The 14,711-nt window shown below is 34.4% G+C and overlaps 2 long non-coding RNA genes across 3 annotated transcripts in view; both read right to left on the bottom strand.

The window, feature by feature from the left end:
• The window catches only part of LOC138109806 (uncharacterized), a 35,766-nt gene extending 34,164 nt beyond the window's left edge, over positions 1–1,602 (bottom strand). For both annotated transcript variants that reach the window (XR_011150711.1, XR_011150712.1), the window contains exon 1: positions 1,433–1,602. This is a non-coding gene — a long non-coding RNA (uncharacterized lncRNA). The remainder of the gene's footprint in view (positions 1–1,432) is intronic.
• A 2,816-nt stretch (positions 1,603–4,418) lies between these two features.
• On the bottom strand, positions 4,419–14,455 carry LOC138109804 (uncharacterized). The gene is made up of 3 exons (XR_011150709.1): positions 14,397–14,455; positions 6,598–6,662; positions 4,419–5,161 (listed from the first exon to the last, which is right to left on the bottom strand). It is a non-coding gene; the product is annotated as an uncharacterized lncRNA (long non-coding RNA).
• Positions 14,456–14,711: the final 256 nt, after the last annotated feature.

Here is a 14,711-nt window from a genome sequence, read left to right as displayed (position 1 = left end):
TCTATGATAAAAGGGTACATGTTGACTGTGCTCTTAGGAAGTGCACTTCTAATGCAGAGCATCAAAGTTCTTGGCTGCTGTACATTTTTCTTATTAATCTGGCAGACAAAGAAAAGAAAATCTACCTCTGAAGCGCACTGCAGCAACTGCTTTGAGATATTTGGGAGCTATCCCTAGTGCAGTGCCCTTGTATTTACAGCTGAAATTTCCTCCATTTGTATTAACCAGACCTAGATTGCTTAACCAGACCTAATCAGTTATGTACTGAATATCTTGTGAATGAAACCAAACTCTTCAACGCATAGCTAATAATGCTTTCTATAAAATAGTGACAGGAAGCTAAATTTAGAGAAATGTTCCCCAGGTCCCTTTCTCTGATCACTATTTAAAATACTTACTCAACTAATGGTTGGCGGTTGTTAGCGTCTGGGATTTTTTTTTATATAATTGAAATTGGCATTGTCCTATATATCCCATATGTATGGGAAAAGTTATATATGTTAGTGCTTTGGGCCTTTATCTTGATGAACTAAAAGTCTAAGGAATAGGACCAGTTTTCAGTTAAAAAGCTGCTGGCAAACAAGTTAATGACAATATTACAAGATAAAAAATGAAGAGATGTCTTTTTCAGATTAAAATATTTTTTGGGGGGTTTTCTTTTCTCTTTTTCAACACATCTGAAGAAATTGGATGACTGAAAAGAATAATTGGTTTTACTTAAGCAGAGCAGGAATCATATGCTGATTTAAAGAAAAAGGTGGGAAAGTAAGTTATAAATAGACTGGAGTTAAAATATTCCTTTTTTCTTTGTAATGAGCTTTCATTGAGTTAACTTCTAGAACTTTATGTTGAGTTTTGTCCTAGTGCTCTAGAAAGCTTTATTTAGGATATTGAGTAATCATTTACTATGCTCAATGGTGTGACTAACAAACATGCTAATCTTAGTCAGTCACTGTGATCTCCTGACATTAAAGAAGTAAAGGCCACATGGGCCAGAATCTCTGAAGGAACAGATGCAGATGCAGAGGGTAATTTCTTCACTGCTAAGACAAAACTCAGGGCATCATGCTAAGATGAAACCCATGAGCTTTCTTTCCATTTGATCTGCTCTATCATGCTCCTCCCTTGGGAAATGAATGAGGTGATATGGACTTCAAAAAGTTTTCTAAATATTTGTTCTGAAAAAATTTGATGCCACAGGTTCATATAATACCCACTTTTCTGATGCTGTCTCCTTAAAAGCATTCTGATGTTAAGGTACACTTATGTAAGCATGAGATCAGAAAAATTAGGAAACACTTTGAGAAATCATTGGGGAAACTACACTTTTGTAAATAGTTCAAGGGAAAGAAAGTGTCTAATTTACATTAGATGTGTTTCCCTACGTATTTCATGGATGTATGACACAAACATAATTTCTTTTCACACCAACCATTTCCATTTAAAGACCTTCAGATACTTGAACTGAAATCCATAAGCTCTTTAAGCACTGGTTCTAGTAAGGGTAGTTCAGGGGAGGAAGTTACTGGCTTGATCTAAAGTTGATATCTGATATCTGTCCAATTCCATGTCATCAAGAAGTGACCTAAAGACCAGCAGAGTACTGTCTGTCTCCAAGGAAGAAAAAAATGTTGATTCCTTCAAGAGAAAAGAAATAGAGGTGATTGAATTAAACATATCAAAACTGTATCAGTTAGGAAATTATATTTGTCATTTCCATAACTGTTATGATATTTGATATTGATAGTAATGGTCAGACACCAGTCTCAAAACAGCTCAGAAAAAAAACTTTTGGAGATGAAGTCTAACATCTATCATAAAAAATCCCAACTTCCATATTAAATTGGTCTATTTATGCGTCACGAAAAACACTTGTTGCCAATGAGATGTGCCTCTTGATGTTTCTCATTGATCTCTGTGAAAAGAATGTCAAGAGTCAAAAATGTGGCATTTCTGTGGAGAAGGAACAAATATTTGGTTGGAATTAAGGGTTTCCAAACTTTGCAGAAAGAAAGGAAAAGCAGATTTCTTTTGGCCTTTAAAGGATTAGTTAGCACTGGGAAAAAAGGTATTTTTTCTATTTAGCTCAGTGATACAGAAGACATTTGGAGGAAATAGTCTGGGAGAAATTTTTTATACAATCCATTGTCTGACAGTCTTATCTTTCTTCCTGGTAAAATAAAACACATGATTTTGTTTTCTGTTTTTTTGCAAGCAATATGTCACCTATAGTCAGAGGTTCAAATCTATCCTGCTAGTATTAAACTGAAAAGAATTCATTTCATTTCTTAATTCCCTCTTTAATCAAGATCATAGAGGCATTCCTTGAAGAAAGAAAATAATTTATTTTCTAAAAAAAGGAAACATTTTTATTCGATCTCTTAGTGTCAGAGTAGAAACAAAATTAAGTTAATTTATAGAGGGCAGAGAGACAATTCTGCTTTTATATTTCATTGTTTTAGATTGAGGGCAAGACCCAAAAAATATTTATACAACCTGTTGTTTGAGTCCCTTTCAGAATCATAAGTAATACATCTGAGGTTTTTTTCTGAGAAATGGATTTGTGACCTGATACCTAAAGGAATCAGGAAAAAACAAAAAGGTGATTTTTGAAATCTTGTATTTTTTTCTATTTATAATTGTCTATCTGTATCCCTGAGCTAGCTACAAATTTTTGTTTGGGATTCAGAGACAGAAGCCTCACCCTAGACTGACATCCTTCAATCATCCAGTTGGAAAAATGGTAATCTCATTATAATTTCCCAGTTTACATCCATGGTGAGTCTTGCCATGTACCCTTGAAGTCAAAGATTAATGTGGTTGGGAGGCATTCTGGAAAATACCACTTTGAAATCATCAGGCTGAAGTACACCCCATGTCTTGAGGAATTCCTAGTCCATCGTCATAAAACATGAGGATCTGGCAGTGTGTTTTTCAATGAAGTGGGGGTAATTGAAGTGCTCTTAATGTCTCTTGAGCAGAATTTGAGTACATCTGCTAGACCTGAGAAGAAGCAGGCATAAGGTTGCTTAACCTGTGAATCCTTAACTATTTGAGGGGAAAAGATTCTTCAGCTCAGACAAAAAGACAGAAATTCTGAGCTTAAAAAAGGAAGTAACTGAAAAATTCCTTTGGTAAATATGTAACTGCTTGTTGAATTTTTTGTTGCCTGGATAAAGATGCAGGACAAGGGCAAGTTTAAACAACAATGTTTTAACTGTAGTATCTTTTTTATAGGTTTCCTAGGGATACTCTTGATGCTCATAACCTGGAGTGGTGGGACCTGGTGACATGCTGGGTGATCTGGCTTCTTAGCAAGACTGGAACAAACCTTCAAAAAGGCCAGTAAGAAAAATGGACAACTTGGAATCTTGTGCTCTGGAAGGTTCATCCAAGTTGTGTGCACAATATTTGGAGGGGAGGAGGAGAGGAGAGGAAAGCAGAATCACTGCATAATCCCTCCCTCAACCACTTCTGCAGCATAACCACCTCAAGCATGTTATGGTGCAACGCAGTCAGCTTGGAAATTCTCAGCATGCCACATGCCAAGCAGGCAAAAGACTAAAAGACAGTTTTAGTGGATTGCACAGTACTAAACAGCAAATAGTTTGCTGTCAGAATATTAGCAAAATTCTCATAAAAGTAATAGGGCATATTCTGTCAGAAGGAATTCTTTCATTGAAAACTTTCTTACCAGTTTCACTGGCTCCTTAACTCTGTAACTTAGTACCTCTCCTATGAAGACAGGCTGATAGAACTGGGGTTATTCAGCCAGGAGAAGAGAAAGCTTTGCAGAAATCTTATGACACCTTTCAGCACCTGAAGAGTCTCTACAGAAAGCTGAAGAGGGACTTTATAAAAGGGCATTTAGTGATAGGACAAGGGGTGTGGCTTTAAACAGAAAGAGGGCAGGTTTATATTAGATATGAGGAAGAAATTCTTTACTCAGAGGCTGGTACAAGTTACCCAAAGAAGTTGTATTCTCTGGAATACTGCCCTGGAAGTAGTCAAGGCCAGGCTGGATGGGGTTTTTGAGCAACTTGGTTTAGTTGGTGGTATTCCTGCCCATGCCGGGGGGGTTGGGACCAGATGATCTTTAAGGCCCCTTCCAACCCAAGCCATTCTAAAATTCTATGATCTCAGAGATGGAGTTGACCCTCAACATTCAATAAATTACATTCAAATATTAAAATCTTACACTGTATGTAATGGATAGTCTATAAATTCAAGTATAGCATTCAGCTATTTACCATATAAGTTACTCTTACTTTATAATGAGACAGAATTTCTAATTAAAAGCACCTCATTCATATTTCTCTTACAATGACAACAGTTTTTTACTACTATAAAATAAGCTTCATGTTACTTTCTTGTTGATATGATCTGGGTACTGCCAGACAAGAAACAATGATACAGAATATGAAAACAGTAGTTATTATGAGACAGAATTTCTAATTAAAAGCACCTCATTCATATTTCTCTTACAATGACAGCAGTTTTTACTACTATAAAATAAGCTTCATGTTACTTTCTTGTTGATATGATCTGGGTACTGCCAGACAAGAAACAATGATACAGAATATGAAAACAGTAGTATTAAAATATTAAAGAAAGAATCTCATCCTAAACTGACAGCTCTTCTATTCTGCTTTGACTCTCTTGGCTTGTGGATAAAAATTTGGGAATATATGTAAAGCTACAAATACAAGTTTTTGGGTGTTTTATTTCTTCCAAATGTTTTGCGATGACAAGAAGATGAAAGAACATAGATGACTGTATCAGTAGAATTCGTATTACACTGGTGTAGACTGTCACTTTTCTTCTAGTCTTAAATAAGATGTAGCATATACTTCCACTTTTCTCAGGAGCAACATAAGTAATAGAAGTTATCTGCTATTGCCTTGTTCCAGAAGTAGATTATTCCCCTTATGCACCCACTTATATCAATGCAGAGATGTACAATATGCTGCATTTTTCAACTCTTGTCAATTTACTACCTGCACATCTATTTTGAAAAAACAGTAATTCATGGGAGTTTGTTCCATTTTTGAAAAAGGATATAAACATGGAGGTGTCTTGCATTTCCTCTGTATTGTTTATGTTGAGAACGAGGAAGGCGATAAAAACCCAGAATAATTCATTTGTGGACGTTCATCCATACCTGAAGCAGAAAATGAGCATGATTCAGAGAATTTGAACTGTATATTTTACTTCTATTTTCATTGATGATACATTTTGCAGGCTCCTGCTTCCCATCTGGTATGGATCCCAGTCTTATAAATTGCTTTCAACGATGTAGTAAGGTCCCAGTATTAGATAAAATATATGGTATAGAATATATTCTCCTCTGTTTCTGACACAGAACAGAATTATACTTCATTTCATGTTTCACTTTAATGAATTCTTCATGAATCCTTCATTATTTCATTTTGAGAACAGTATAATAATTTCTCTTTTTAATTTAATTAAGTTCCTTTGAATAATTTATTCATATATGTGTAAGTAGATATAGTTCTGAGACTTATTGAAGTTACTAAGAATACTGGCTCATTTTCATTGTGTCCTTTTTTTAAATTTTTTAAAATTTCTGTTTTGCAGCCACAGGGCAACATTTAACAACATGAAATTTCTTCTTTCATTTAATTTATTCTTCATTTTGTCATATTTCCTCACATGATAGAGCTGCTTCATTTTAAGAATGCACCAATTTATCTACAGGATTTAATTTCTCCATGATGAAAGATAGGCGTGTAGACACAGAATCACAGAATATTCTGGAAGAAACCCACAAGGATCATCGAGTCCATCACTTAAGTGAATGGCCCATAAAGGCATCAAACCCACAACCTTGGCATTAGTACAGCAATAAAGTTGGACTGCATGTATAAAATAGTAGATAATAGCACCCTTTCCTTAAAATCTTATTTAATTATTCTAGACTACTTAGAATATCATTTAATGCTATCAAGTTCTGTAAAAATAGAAAACCCATCCTCTAGTTAATTTTCTGTTTCTGTAAAATTATTTTATAATTTTATATTCCAGTTATTAAAACAAAAATACTTTTTCATGCTGTTTATGTTAAAAAACAAGTTCAACCCTGAGTAATTTAGTAATAACTGATCAAGAAGAACATGATGTTCCTTTTCAGCTGTACAGAAACAATTAAATAACCATTCTAGTCAAAAAAATCTACATGATTAATGGGATGATTGTAAACCATGTTAACAATAAGCCATTATTTATGAATGTTAAATGTTTTCTATAAATCATCATAAATTTATGAGACAAATATTTCTTCACTTAGACTGTGGGAATATGATAATAAAGCATATATGTTAATTCTAGAAAGACGTGTCGAAAAAAGTCAAGCACCTTTCTGTATGACTGATAGTACAGGCCATAGATATGACCAGTTAAGTGAAAGTGCATAGGATCATGTACACGTAGAAGAAATTATGAAAGAGAACAAGGAGGGGAAATATCTATAATTCTATCCAATAACTGTGTTTATGTTGTGAAAGTCACAAGCATCTTATATTTCTGCATTTCTTAAGGAATTAATGACCAGTTGGTATTAAATTGCCTTGTACTTACCTCGGATCATTAAGTGTTTCCATCATTTATTATTCTTCAGAAAATGCACCCAGCTGTCATCGTTACTGTTCAATTGATATAATAACAGATATCATTAAAAGCTCTGAGCACACTGAAAGCTCTAAGTACATACAGCTCTAAACCTGCACAGAATTCTCCAAATCTCTTTTCTTGTGCAATTTACTAGATAATCAGAGTGCAGCTAGTCAGTATAATGAAGCAGTTCCTTCACCAAGCTCTTGGAATAGCTTACCATCAGCTTTAAGGAAAATTGCTGGTGTGAAAACTACTTTTGGGTTGTGATGGTTCTATTGTGTATTTGTTAGGTGTATTCAGCCTTTTTACAATAGTTAAGCATCCATATTGTAGCTGCAAATATGAAATTATTCAGAAATCAGAGATTCAAGACAGTTAAAATAGAATGGGAAATATTGCAATTAGTGATAAAAATCCCTTTTCATTCTTGTAAAACATCAACAATTAGATATTCATGTATCTTTCTGAACAACAGTGGCAATTAAAAAGAAAGGGAAAAGTTATTTATTACTTTTCAGCTTAAATAGAAAAATAAAAAATAATAAAAGAAATTAATAAAAATAGAAAATTACAGAAATACTGTACAGTAGGAATACTAGTAGCACTAGAAAAATGTGTTGGAGAAGTATATATTTGTCTCTTTTTATTTTAGACAGCCCCCATGGAAGTAACTTACAAAGGTAAAAGAAAATGCCAATCTATAGGAATAGAATTTGATCGTATACAAATCAGCCAAAAAGTTATGACATTTGCTAAAAGAATGTTTTCTTTCCTAGTGTGGTCATTGACCACTATATAATTCCCATTAAAATCTAGAGGCTGGTTCAGACAAGCGGTATTTAGTTCAACAGGAATCTTCTATCTTCCATAAAGACAGGACTAAGACTTTTTTTCTGCAAAAGTAAATTCTTGTTGCTCCAACATTCATTTTTAAGTTCTAAGTGTAATTGAAAATCAACTGCATTTTTTAATGTATTTTAATAGCAGCAAAATCAAGTCCTAAATCTCTAAGTTGGTTGATAGCTGTTCTGTAACCCACGCAGAGGTGTTCACCATTTTTTTCATTGCTCCTTTCCATCATTCAGGAGAAAAAAACAAAAAACTCAGAAATATTTTTTCCATCTTCCCTGAGACTTTATAAAACTGGATAATAAAATCTTTTAAAATTAATGATGTTTGAAGGAAAAAATTGAAACAAGCTATGAAGCTTGATCAACCAGAATGTTTAAGAAACTTTTACTTTGGGCATAACATATGATATTTTACTTAAAGAACAGTCCTACAGCATCACAAATAACAACTGAATCTTTTCAATAGATCCCTATTCTGTATCACTAAGTTATTGCACTCCAAGTCGTTCTCCCTAGCTGACATGAAAAGGTATTTCCCTGGGGGTGTCAGCAGAGCTGTCAGTGCTGCAGCCCCAGTGGCAGCCGGAGCCAGCTGGAAGTTGAATCCTGGGTCCGCAATCCATGTTTCAAGTTCGCTTTTCCCAGCTATTTTATTGTCTGGATGCATCAGGCTGAAGGAAAAGTTAGGCATGCCCAGCTAGGACAGCACCCAAAAATTGTTTATTTGGCCTACCTTTAACCCGAGAGGGGAAAGGTGTGCTGGGGAGGAAGATATTCTACTCCTTTTACTCTAAGAACCAGAGGTTTTTCTTTGATTTTCCAGTGGAAGAAAATGGCACTTCCCCTAACACAGCTTGGTGGCACAAGTCACAATTCAAGTGCAAGTGATGAAATCAGAGGCTTGTGCTGAGTTATAATTTCATAATATCTGAGCATCATAATATCTGAGACCTCTATGGTCTACCTCAAGTGTCACTGTGGTCTTATTTCTGTCCTTTCTGGAAGAAGTCCAAAGCATTCATTTTAAAATATTACTTTGTATTTTTCTAAAGCATTGGGCAGTTAAGCATAAATGGATATTATAGAGAGTCAAGTGAGAACATATGTATAAACCACTTTTTAACGTCTGACTAAGTTTCTGAAGAATTAAAAGGCTTGCACTTCTATGTTCATATAAATTTGCATCATTTCCTTTGCGTACTTCAAGCTCTAGAGATACTGGATTTTGTGACACTTCTGGGATGATGTCAACTACTGCACAAGAAAACTACATGAAGAATTTTACGTTTTGGACCACATGGAGTAATCATTTGCCTTTACACTGTGAGGATAGAGTATCTAACATGAATTATGTGCACACCTCCCGGAACAATTCTTAAGTAGGCATATCAAATGGTAATACTTCAAAAAGTGGAACCTCTTTGTGTGTTGGTTGCTATATTCTCTTATCCCTTTGAAGAGTCACTCTGTTGAATATCTAAAACTTACTGTGCACAGGTACAGTGAAATGTCACTAGGCAAGGAATTTTGATTGAGTGTTTTAAGGTCTGTTAAACTCTGCATATTGTACTTTCATGCTTCTCTAATTTTAAAAGCATTCTTTTGATAGATTTTCCTATTCTTACAATGTCACAGCATTTACATGACTCTCAAAATCAAGCTTTGTGCTTTATTTAGCTCCCTGTTCAGAAAGCAGCATTGAAAATTACTTTTTTTTTCTAAGACCAAGACAGGTTTCAGGTTTGAATGACTGTAACAACTTCTTCTACTTTTTTTATCTTCTCTTTCGTGCTTTTAATTTGTTTGTTTGAGGTATTGAGAAAATCCAATTCAAGATTTCTTGTAAAAGAAAGTAACATTGTTTATTTTTCAAAAAAACCTTTATCAAAACCTGAACTATTTCTTGTTTTCTAACTGGATAAACTAGAGAAATTTTTATACTCATTCCCTGTACAGACTTAATGTAGATAAGCATATCAATCAAACTCTGAACAAGAATTTTATTATCTTCTGTGACTGATAAATGTTTTTCAAACTTGTCCATCATCCTCTGAGCATAATTTTGTAATGAAAACAGAAGGAGATGAAGTATTGGAGCTTCTTCCCCACTTTCAGCTCTTTCTCGGCCTTTAATTATTTCAACTTGAATTTATAGACTTGACCCTTCCTTTTTTTGATACATCCCTTCCACATCACAAAAGCACCCACAATGGCCCTCTATCTTAATTTTAGTTTTCTTCCTCCTTTTCTAAAACGAAGAAAATATTAGTAAGCAAATAAAGAAAAAAACCTGCAAAGAACCCTGATTTTTTAAATTAGAGCTAATTAAAGTACTGAGTTCCAAGGATAAGCTTGCACTTCCGTAAATTTGTAAATTCAACATTTTAAAAAGTCAGTTCTTAAATCTAATATAAGTTTGCTGGGGTTTTTTTATTATTTATTTGCACCTGCAACTTTTCAAGCACAATTACTCCTGGATACAAACAATACAGCCTAACAACTAGGCTTGAAACTCAGGAGGCTTGCTGGGACTTGTTTGAAATGCTGGCACATAACATCTTCTCCTTCCATAATGGTTGGTTGCTTTGCTGCAAGTAGTTAATTCATTACTTTGTAAAGCACTTCGAGGCACTCAGAATATAAGAGGTGCCCTAAAAAAATAAATTGCACTGTATTGTCTTCTGGTATTTTCTATTTCTTTTCTATTCTGTTTTAGCCTATCTGCTTGACACTGATCTGTCTGAATAGATCTTTATCATTTCAAAGGATTTCAGGTTTTGCACCACATTGTGCAAAAATGTGTAATGTATTATATCTTTACATCTTTTTCTTTGGTGGATGCTTTATTTTCTATAACATCAGATGTTTTAAAAATGCACTCTGGGTGGGGAACAAATTAATTTCTTGTACTTCAAATGCATAAAGTTCTGTGATATTGATGTAAGGCAAGATGAACTGATGCTTCTGCCAAACAAATACTTTAGTCATAATGCTTCATGTTATGCTCTGTTGCTTTTCCTTGGAAGGATGACATCAAACACACATACTGTTCAGAATGTAATGTGCTTTGCACTCTGAAGACATTATTTTAGTTTTAGCACAGAAATATCTAAATAGAGTTAAACATTTGGTAAATATTTTAGTCAATACTAAACACACACACACACACACATATATATATATATATATATATATATATAAACATGTTCCACTACAGAATAGAAAAAAATATCAAGCAAGCTGCAAAAATCCAACAAGAAGCATTCTGAAATATGAGAATGTAAAAACTATCCCTTTGTCAACCCAAGATGCTATGAGTTAATGAAAGCAGGTAACTATTTTAGCTGGTCATGAAAGATGTAAATCTTTATTATGAAGAAGACAAGTGCTTATGAACTTCATTTTAAAAATTGAAAAGGTACAACTGACATGCCAATAACTGGAAGAACTTGAAGAGAAAATTTTATATTGCTGTTGTATTTTTCAGGTTGAAAGTAATGAAGACATCAATCCTGTAAATGTGAATATGTTTCCCAAGGCCAATGTCACCAGCATTAGTCTAAATTTATTACAGCACTCACTGGTATGTCAGTTACTCTTTTTTTCAACCTGAGTTCTTCCCTTCAAAGGGAGTGAAGCTGATCTGCAGCAATCAAGACAAGTGGTATTTTATGCAATCAAAACCACAGGATTTTTCAACACTCTCTTGTGATGAACAACACCTTTTAATAAGTCAATTATTTCACATGTAAATGAACATTGCAAGTGAAACACACAAGGAACTTCAACATTCTGTTCTAGTGAATTTATTAGAGGGTGGGATGGTTGTGAGTTTACTTTTAGCTAGGAGTTTTCTCTTGGCTATCAATTTTCAATATAATAGTAGAGAAACACAGGCATGCTCTAGAGCTTCACTCCAAGTCAAATCACTCTAAATCAAAACATGATTATTTTCTTTGTCTAAAACAACCATGACCTGAGAATAATGATTCTGTAGATGCTTCTGTACCTGTCTCTAGTTTGAGCTTTCAAGTAATTGGAAAGAAGCAAAATTCATCTATTAGGAGTGCAGCCATCACAGTAAGAACAATATTCCAATAGCAATAGAGCTATAAAAGATGACCTGTGTTAGGAAAAAAAACCACCATAATTCAGTGAAACTACAGAAAAAACATTACCTAAAAAGCAGTATAAAAAAGGAAAGGAAAGTCAAGTTAGCAGCAATAAGATAATGTAATTGTTTAGTCTTTCAGTTTAGAAAATTTAGGATTTTTCCTCTGAAGCTGCATATAGAACCTTGAACACCAGACTCCAAGCTGCTACCATATGACCTGAAGGAGTGATATCTTCAGTTTTTACAGCTTGGATATTATTATTCTTTCTCTGTAGCCAGTTAAAATTATTATCTTCAGCTGATTATAGATAACTTTGTTAAAATTCCACCTGAAGGAACAAAAGAATAGTTGCTTGATTGTTAAAAAGATAAAATCATTAGTAAAATATCCAAAGGAATAAAAGAGAATAGAGTAATAAGTCAAAAGCAATGTATCTATGTCTTGATCTCTGTACATGGATTCCTTCCATTTAGTGTTCCAACTGTTTCATACAGGCCTTGAGAAAGGTCAGACTTCTGTATATGATACTAATACCGTCCACCTAATATTTTAGCATCTTGATATACTTCTAGATCTCTTCTTCAATAGATTAAGTCATTACTTAGAAGCTATATACTAATGATTCAGTTAATCACTTTTATGTCTTGCACCTGTAGTAGCTGTTTGTTCCTTATGTGCAGAGAAAGTGGACAGAAATCCTTTTAAAATCAAAGAGCAAAGCCATTCTTCTTCTCAGGTAATTAGCCTGAAGAAAATCTCCAGAGTCTGGTTAACTGATCTGAAAAATCTCTTTTTAGGCTAAATTATACTGCTGTCATGCAGATGGTTTGCTCTTCTAGTAAAAAAATTAATTAGGCATTGGAGGATGGGAGCTGACCAAGATAACAGGTATTTCTGATTGTCATATATCTAAACCTCATTGTTATTATTATAATCATATTAATTATTACCATAGGATCATAGAATATGCTGGATTGGAAGGATCCCACAGAAATCATTGAGTTCAACTCCTGGCACTGCACAGGACAGCCCCAGAAATCACACCATGTGCCTAAGAGCAATGTCCAAACACTTCTTGAACTCTCAGGATTGGTGTTGTGACCACTTCCCTGGGGAGCCTGTTCCAGTGCCCAACCACCCTCTGGGTGAAGAACCTTATTCTAATATCCAACTTAAACATCTCCTGACAAAGCTTCCTGCTGTTTCCTTTGGTCCTGTCACTAGTCACCAAGTGACCTCAGCTGCTCCTCATATGTCTTCCCCTCTACATCCCATTGTTTGAAAAGTAAAGAAGTTTAAGCAAAGACTACATACTGTGAAAAAATATCCTGTTCCAAGAAAAAAAAATTAAGTTCTATGTCTATAATCAGTGGGTCTTATCTAGAAAACAGGTAAAACAGAATGCTAGCAATGAAGTATGTACTTGTTAATCTTTATGTTATGGTAGTCCTTGAGAGAACACAGCTGAAATATGCTGCTGTGTGTTGATTTACTCTTTCAAATATCTGTGGTTTGCAATACTGACTTAGACCAGTGGTTCATTCCAAACCACTGCTTTCTAAAACATCCCAGCCTAAAGAGGGGGACTGTGTCTCAGAACTGTATTGTTATGTTCTCCTTCCCCATCACATTCATCACTAGTGCTATCTCTCTGGAAACATCTAGCTATGTAATGTTAGAGACATGAATGTATTCCAGATGGACAGGGGAACCAATAGTAGGTTTAGATCATTCTTTTTCTTTACAGAAAATGTTCCAAGTCTTGTTTCTTTGGACATAGTATTTGGAAAACCCGAAGGATAGTCCTCTGCTTACAGTTCCATTTTCTCTGTTTTGAATGGGTGTTGCTAGAGTCCTTGGCAGGGCTATGATCCCAGTGCTTTTCCAGGCTGCAGATTGTGATTGATGGCCACCTTTCCTCAGTTTCTCTGCTCTTTCCTGCTTCATTCACACAGCCAAATCTTTACACACAAAAAATGACTAACAGCAGTCTTTGCCCAGCCTGCTTTTGTGTTTTGAGGAGGAACTTATGCTTGGCATTGAGTAAGAGACCCTTATAACTTCTTTAAAAAGTAAAAATTTCCTACAAATTCTTTAAAGTAATTGGGTGACTACACTTTGTAAGTCAAATGACTTTTGAAGTAAGCCAGTAAAGTAGGTGTTAGCATTGTAATTTTCATTTCCACTTGGGTTTCACTGCTTACATTTTTTTGAAATATGTAAAAGATTAGGCTAAAATCTCTATATAGTCTTTCTTATAAAAAAAAGTTTGTACCATATTCGTTATACAAGCTTTTCATGAAAAAAAGAAGATCTCATTTTTCATACTAAAGTAAAAAGAGCTATTTTTCCTAATCTTAAAAAGGCAGATCATGGACCTCAGCATTTTTTAACATATGTGATTTTATTTTCACCAAACATCTTGGTTCTTTATCAACAAAAATGATAATAATAAAAAAAAACACCCCACCAAAACAAAAGCAAACAGAAAACCCAAATAAACAAGCAAAAGAAACAAACAAAAAAACCCCAAAAAACCCAAATCAAACCAAACAACAAAAAAACCCAACAACAAAGAAAACCCCAAACCAAACCAAACAAAACAAACCACCACAGAAATACCATCAACTTGCATGTCTATATATGCAAGCCAAATGAAAGTGTTTCTATATTAATCAAGATACACTAAAATTGCATGAAAGTTTTCACAGAAGACTTTATATGAAAAAATTTTAAAACTTAGTTCAGCCTCTAATTCTTATAAAAGGCAGCTATGATTTCCGGGCTCAGATCCTACCTTGTCATCCAAATCATGTCGGTTTTCACTGGATTTTAATTCATTACAAATGAAAAAACCCCCAACCTGTAAGTAGTTGATAATGAGATCCATCCAGGATGCATTTTACTCAGTATTTGGATTTGAATGGCTCCAGCTGGCATGAGGAAGTCCTTCTCTTCAAGGAACAGTGATAAGAGCATAAAATTATTTCCCTGTGTTTTATTTGTGACAACTAAGACAACCTATTTACTTTCTGGCCCAAAAAAATATGGGCCATGAATTCTTCCTTTGGTGAAGAATATTTATAATCCTTTTTGTATTATATCACATCTG

The sequence above is a fragment of the Aphelocoma coerulescens genome, chromosome 4 (genome assembly GCF_041296385.1).
Source record: "Aphelocoma coerulescens isolate FSJ_1873_10779 chromosome 4, UR_Acoe_1.0, whole genome shotgun sequence".
NCBI classification, from domain to species: Eukaryota; Metazoa; Chordata; class Aves; order Passeriformes; family Corvidae; genus Aphelocoma; species Aphelocoma coerulescens.
Note: the sequence above shows the minus strand (reverse complement) of the source record. Positions and strands in the feature narration are given on the sequence as shown.